Below are 7,701 nucleotides of genomic sequence, written 5' to 3'. Positions count from 1 at the left end.
CGGTTGGGAGAGTGGGGCTCACGGAGGGGAGGAAGGGATCTTAGTTGGGGGTATGCTGCCATGCCGTCCACTTTTCAAAGCAGCCATTTTCTGCAGGAGGAGAAGTGGATTAACTTTTTAAAAATAAATAAATAATAATTGATTGATTCATGTAGTCTGGAGATAAACATTCCAGTAGATCTCCAGATCTCACCGCGAGGTTGGCAACCCTATATTGGACAGCAGACCTGGGGGAGCCAGAATGCCCCTAGGACTCCAAGGCCACCCCCACCCCCCGGGGCTCAGAGAAGCGGGGGAGCATTTCGCGCCCTTCCCCTCCCAGTTGCCGCTGCCATTAGCGCTGTTGCCGGCGCCGGCGGCCATAACCTTTTAAAGAGCCCCTAACAAGACCTTGGGGAGCCAGAATGACCTCTCGCGCATGGTGACCCAACACAGCAACACTACGGATCCATGAGGATCCGTGCTTCGGAACCATGTTTTTGCAGCACGGTGTTGCCATGAAGCCCGGGACCCCTTAATACTGTGGTGTAAGTAGTGGCCATGGCCATGGTATGGGATTTAATGGTATATTTGGGGTGTCCCAACACAAAATCCCAAAGCATTTGTGAGGATCCATGCTCCAGAACCATATTTTGGCTTTATGGTGTCACCATGAAGCCATGGACATGTGATTTCTGTGGTGCATTCTGTGGCCATGGAGAAGGTATGTGACTTAATGGTGATGTTGGGGTGACCCAACGCAAAAACCTTAAGGATCCATGAGGATCCATGCTTTGGAATCATGTTTTTGCAGCATGGAATTGCTATGAAGTCGTGGCAACATTAATTTTGTGGTGCAGGCTGTGGTCATGGACATGATATGGGATTTAATGATATGTTTGGGATGTCCCGATACAAAAACCCCAATGATCCATAAGGATCCATGCTTTAGAATCATGTTTTTGCAGAATGGATTCACCACGAAACTGTGGATCTGTGATTTTTGTGGTGCAAGTTGTGGCCGTGGATGTGCATGTGATTTGATGGTGTGTTTGGGGTGACCCAATTGAAAAACCCTGAGGATCCACGAGGATCCGTGCTTTGGAACCATGTTTTTGTAGAATGGTGTCGCCACGGAGCTGTGGACATATGATTTCTTTGGTGCATTCTGTGGCCATGGACAAGGCATATTATTTGATGGTGATGTTGGGGTGACACAATGCAAAAATTATAAGGATCCATAAGGATCCGTGCTTCAGAACCATGTTTTTGTAGTATGGCGTTGCCACAGAGCCATGGCACCGTGATTTCTGTGGTGCGGGCTGTGGCCATGGACATGATACGGGATTTAATGGTATGTTTGGGGTGTCCCAACACAAAAAACCGAAGCATCCATGAGGATCCGTGCTTCAGAATCCTGTTTTTACAGAATGGTGTCACCACAAAGCCATGGATCTGTGATTTTTGTGGTGCAAGCTGTGGCCGTGGACATATTATGTGATTTGATGGTGTGTTTCAGGTGACCCAATTGAAAAACCATGAGGATCCATGAGGATCCGTGCTTTGGAACCATGTTTTTGCAGTTTTGTGGAGCCACGAATTCATGGGGGCATGATTTTTGGAGTGCTAAGACATGGTCTACAGTATGATGTAGGTTTTATTTCATTCCAGCGTAGAAATCATATGAATTCACGAGGATCCATCCTTTGGAATCATGTTTTTGTGCTGCTGTGGTGCCACGAATCTGTGGGTGCGTGATATTTGTGGTGCCCGTTGTAGACTAACAAATGGCCTACAATATGATGGTGGTTTTATTTCGTTTCAGTGTAAAAATCATATGAATTCATGAGGATCCATTTAGATCCGACTTTTACCCAGACCCAGTAATTCTCATTCGACACGTATACTGCACATATGATTGAAAACACATTTTATCCAGGTGTTGGTTGTAAAATTAAGGCATGGCTCTTTCTTACAATCAGATGCATGCATGTACATGCAGGATGTAACATGTTCACTGTAAACATGTGAACAGGGCTACTGCCAAGGAAGGGTTTGAGCCAAGAGACTGCTTGGGCACTGGCAGAGTTGCTTGGACTTGGGAGCTCTAGGGCAGTGACCTGCTGGGATATTTCCTTGGAGGTTAAATAGCCTGTACACTCCTTTGACAGGGACTCACACAATAATTGATTTACAACAGGTGTTTCTCTGTTCCAACTCTTCCTCCCCTTCCCCACCCCATTTGTAACTGATTATAAAGATGTCTACAAAATAAAAAATTCTTAGTCCGAAGGTGCCACAAGAGTCCTGTTTATTTTTACTACAAGAGATTAAAACTGCAATTATTTCTAAGCATATTGTTTATTTGCCTAGTACCTGCCTAGACATTTGGGGGGGGGGGGGCGGCAGTGGAATGGATGCCTTAGGCAAGCACAGCTTCTTTCCCTTTCTTTCATGTACACAAAATCACACCCTCTTACTGTGGATTAATTAACCTGAAATAACTATCACTATCTTCTTCCGCCGATTCTGCACAATTCTAACTGCACCACAAAGACTAGTTTACCCTTTCATCATGGGCCACAAAGCGGGTGCTGTGCCATTCTCTATAGGTTTGCTGAGAAGTACCATTAAATGAAATTAGTTCCTAGGAAAGCAAACCCAGGATTGTAATTACTTCACGTAGTAGAGAACTGATGCACTTTCTAGTGCCAACAGCAACAAATAAATGTAATTTCAGTCAGTGGCAAAGCCTCCAAGACCAAAAACAAAACAACAACCCTTCTCTTCAACTGACCCTACTTTTTGATACTTTCACTGAGAGTTCCTATTTTCCTCATTCTTTTGTGGATAAGGGGGGATTTTGTAATATTAGCAAAGTGAGTGCACACTCAGGCTGGTGCAGCAGAGTTCTTTGCCAAATCTGGTGAGGCTTATTCTTCATAGATTTAACCACAATTAAACCTTCCTCGGTGCGGGGAGGGTTTGTGGATGGAATTCGAGTGTGCGTGCATATAGATGTGTGGCCACCCAATCCCAATGTGCTGCTTATTCTCTACCAATACAGCAGAGATGCCTGAATTAATTTTAGCTGTAGTTGTTATGTAATATGTAAGACTGAAATGCCTGTATAATCAAACAACTTATTTTTAATTGTTATTAGGGTTGCGAGCCTGCAGGTGGTGCCTGGAGATCTCTTGGAATTTGTAAACTTCAGTCTACAGAGATCGGTTTCTCTGGAGAAAACGGCTGCCTTGGAGGGTGGACTCTATGGCATTATGCCCTGCAGTGGTCCCTCTCCTCCCCAAACCCCACCTTCCCCAGGCTCTAATCCTCAAATCTCCAGGAATTTCCCAACCCAGGGCTGGCAACCCTAATAGTTATCTGTTTCCCATTTCAAAAGCCAGTTCATAAAATGTTGCAGTGTAAAAATACACAGTGCACAAAAGGTAGAGAAGAGCCACCAGCCGTTGCCGTTGAGGGGTGTGTGCGGGCAACTCGTGAGTGTGGGAGAACAGTAGTATTACAAGCACATAAAAATTGTCCCCATTTTCATCTGTGGAATTCTAAAGGGAATGACAAATGTAAAAAACATCTACCACGTAACCTCCGAAGGCTATCCATTATGAGATGGCTACAGCTGAATGTATTTCTGCTGATTTCCCCCCTTTGTTTTGCATTCATCCTGAAAGCCTAATAAATTGTCTTCCATATGTGGCATTCACTCTGTGATTCAAACCATCTATTGTTAGCAAATCCAGATGTGCTGGTAGTTAGCATACCAGAAACTCCCCCCCCCCTCAGTTTCATCATAAGCTGAGATCTGTTGGTTTTTCCCTTCATTGATAAAGAATGTGGCCACATTAGCAGGAACTGGCTATTCAGTGTATATACAATTAATGCCATTGTGCAGCCAGTAACACATGAATAAACTTACCAAACTAGAGCATTAGTCTATGTCATCTGTATCCTGTTTCCAGGGGTGCTTAATACATGATGATTGCAGGTAATGAATCTCTGGTCATTGGTAAATTATCGGCTATAATGTTTCTAACCGACAGTAAACTTATTTCTTAATGCACAGGATTCCATTTCCATGTCATTTTTTACCTTTTAACTGATGTTTAAAAAAAGAAGAAGACGACTGTAACGATTCCATGTTTTATTGTGTGTGTGTCTTTAAAAGTGGTTTGTATGGATGTATGGTAGACTAGGATGCTGAACTCAGGCAAGTGATATGATTGGTGAGTGACAGAGAGGGGGAGGGGTTTTGGAATGAATGCTGTGTGGTTGAACCGATATGTCAGTCACGAGTGTCAGTTGAAGGGTGTGTCTGTGAGGTATGACAGTTGAGAAAAAACAGTTAAACAGATAAGAGGCTTCCCTGTGTGGGTTGCTTAGTTCTGAGTTATACAGTTAAACAGTACAGTTAAACAGATAAGAAGAGGCTTCCCTGTGTGGGTTGCTTAGTTCGGAGTTAAACAGTTAACCAGAGAGTTGATGAGAGAGTGTGCTGTGTAGGAGCAATATATATGAGAGTTGTCCTGAGGTCTCTGTGTGAGACGTTTCCTATGTGAAATAAGAGTAAAGTCTCTGTGATATGAGAGTTACAATTGAAAGCTGAGAGTCTCTAAGAAAAGTACCGTGAAATATTGTTACAAAGTGGCTTTATCCTCCCTGTCAGTAAAGGAGAGGCTTGTGAGAGACACCAAGCATATGATCAAATCATTCCCAGAACTGTTTACCTTGTTCACCCTCGTGTTTATACCTTCGTTAAATAAATCCTATTTACTTCAAGTTTACCAGCTAAGTAAAGAATTATTCCTGGGACCACATAGTACCACGAATGCCTAAGACCCAAGGTACACCTACCCTGTGGAAAATATTATAGGAAAAGGTTTGGGAAAACCTAGATTTCCCTGGTGGCAGCCTGAAAACCCTAAGAATAAAACATAAAGAACATTTTAAAGTAAAACTAGACCTCCCCAGATAAGAGGTCGTCACAACGACGTTCTCAGGCAATTATTTAATTCTGATAACTGTGCCAGGGGCAGCATATAGGTATGTGCTGCTATACTCATCTTGGTTCTCACTGCCACCTGCTGACCCATGAACTGAAATGCAAAAGAACGGCATGGCAGGTCTCGATTCTTAGCAATAAGTTTCAACGTTAGTAGAATCCCCTGGTGAAGTCTCTCCTTTCCATCTAGCCACCACCTTTCTCATCCTCTGTTCTGTCCTATGCAAGAGTACCTCTACCTATGAAATATAACTAAAACACAAGCAGTAAAATTCCAGAGGAGCATTGTCATGCTAATCTCATCAATAACAAAAAGGAGTTTCGTGGCACCTTAAAATCTAACACAGGGGTGTCAAACTAATTCGTTAAAATAGGGGCCGGATTCTTACATAAATGGGACTTTGTTGGGCTGGGTCATGTTTGTCATAAAATGTAATACCAGGTAGCAGAGATCAAAGGACACAGACAAACACAATAAGAAATGCAGTGCAGCACTGGCCTAATGCTGCTGCACTGCCTGGAGTGGGGGGCAAACCCTTTCCCCAGCCTGCTCTCACAGTCAGTACTCTGAGCCTAGGACCCAGGAGAAAACATGAAATGGCTGGGCATTGCAAGCTTCCCCCCCCCCATCTACCCTAAGTGGCAGTGGCTCTCTAGGGTCTCAGGTTGAAGTCTTTCTCATAATAAGCCACAGCATGGTCCTTTTAACGGGAGGTGCCAGGGATAGACCCACCTGGCTCCTTAGCTCAATGAACACAAGAGAAAAGCCTCCACTCAGAAGCACAACATTTGCAACCAAGCCCCTCCCCCCTCAACTGGCAAAATTCAACAAAAAACTCTAGGAGACCCACCTGGTTCATGTCTTTCACTCAATGAACGTAAGAGAAAAGCCTCCACCGGGAAGCACAACATTTGCAACCAAGTCCCCTCCCCCTCAGCCAGCGAACTTCAGCAAATAACTAGCTGACCCACCTGGCTCCTTAGCTCAATGAATGCAAGAGAAAAGCCTCCACCCTGAAGCACATTTGCAACCAAGCCAACTCCCCCTCAGCCAGAAAATGTCAGCAAATAAACAACCCTAGCAGACCTATGTTGTGGGGAGGGGAAGGGAAAGGAGACTGTAAGCCGCTCTGAGACTCCGAGTGAAGGGCAGGGTATACATCCAATCTCTTCTTCTTCTCCTCTATGTGGGTACAGAAGGAGCCCGCGAAGACAGGGAAGTTTGGCGGCCCCTCCCTCTGCACTCAGGGGCAGCTTGGAAGGGCGAGGACAGGCAGAAGCAGGGGTGGGGAAGGGGGAGAGAATAGAGCCACAGGTCAGATTAAAGTCCTGGGCGGGCCAGTTCCAGTCCCCAGGCCATATGTTTGACATCCCTGGCGTAGGCAAATGCCAGGAGATCTGGGTGGTTGTGCCTGGGGAGGGTGGAGTTTGGGGAGTGTATGATGTCATTTTCAGGCAACACCAAGAATCTTCTCTAATCTGTATGGTAAAGATCACAGAGACTAGGGGAAATTCCAAGATTGTCACTATGGAAGCAATTTTTTCATCTTGCTCCTCAGCTTCTCAATGGTGGGAGATTGGCATTAGGGGCAGGGAACTCCCTGTCAGGCTGGGCCATTGTAAAGGATATCTTATATCCTAATAGCAAAGTTGGGAAATCTTTGGATTCTGAAATCTGGTGACTGGAGCTGTGAACAGGCAAGATCTTTCTACAAACATGAAAGGGTCTCCAGGTTTGCAGGAAAATGTGAAGTTTAAAAAAATCACTGAGGAGTTTTAAAAAATGTGAAAATGATAAAAGGAGTGCCTGGAGCTTTAAGCAACAGATTCCCTCAGCAGCTGTTGCTAGGCAACCACAGTATTCCAGGCTGCATTTCAGTGAATAAAAGTATTTTGGCCTTTTAGGGAGGATTCATTGACGTCAGGCCTGGCTAAGGTTGCCAACTTTTGGTTGGGAAAATACTGGAGATTTTGTGGTGGAGTTTAAGGAGGGCAGGGTTTGGGGAGGGGAGAGGCCTCAGTAGGGTTGCCAGGTTTCTTTGCCTCACCAGCAGGCGGATTGGGGGGGGGGGCGTTCCAGAGGTGGACAGGGATATTGTGCAACATGCTGATGTCACCTGGAATTGATGTCAGCACATTGGTGATGACTCTGCTTTTGGGGCAAAATGATAAGAATAGCCTCAAACCATAGAGTTTTCCTAAAAAGCAAAGCATGCCCCCCATGTCACTGACGTGCTGACATAACTTCCAGGTGACATCAGTAAATCACGTGTGGCATCTGGGTGGGGGTAATTTCATCCCATTGACCAGCTAGCTGGCCACAAGCAGGTGCCCAGGAAAGTGACTTGATACAACCTGACATGCATGACTCAACTAGGCCTGGCTGCTGGAGAAAATAGCTGCTTTGGAGGGTGGACTCTATGGCATTATACCTTGCAGAGGTTGCTTACCTCCCCAGATCTCACTCTCCCAAGGCTCCAACCCCCCAATTTTCAGGAATTTCGCAATCTCGCGTTGGCAACCCTAAGGCCAGTTTGGTGTAGTGGTTAAGTGCGCGGACTCTAATCTGGGAGAACCGGGTTTGATTCCCCACTCCTCCACTTGCACCTGCTGATGTGACCTTGGGTCAGTCACAAGCTCTGGCACAGCTGTCCTTGAAAAAGAGCAATTTGTGTCAGAGTTCTCTCAGCCCCACCCACCTC

This window comes from Gekko japonicus, unplaced genomic scaffold, assembly GCF_001447785.1.
Source record: "Gekko japonicus isolate JY-2015 unplaced genomic scaffold, Gekko_japonicus_V1.1 scaffold173, whole genome shotgun sequence".
NCBI lineage: Eukaryota > Metazoa > Chordata > Lepidosauria > Squamata > Gekkonidae > Gekko > Gekko japonicus.
Note: the sequence above shows the minus strand (reverse complement) of the source record.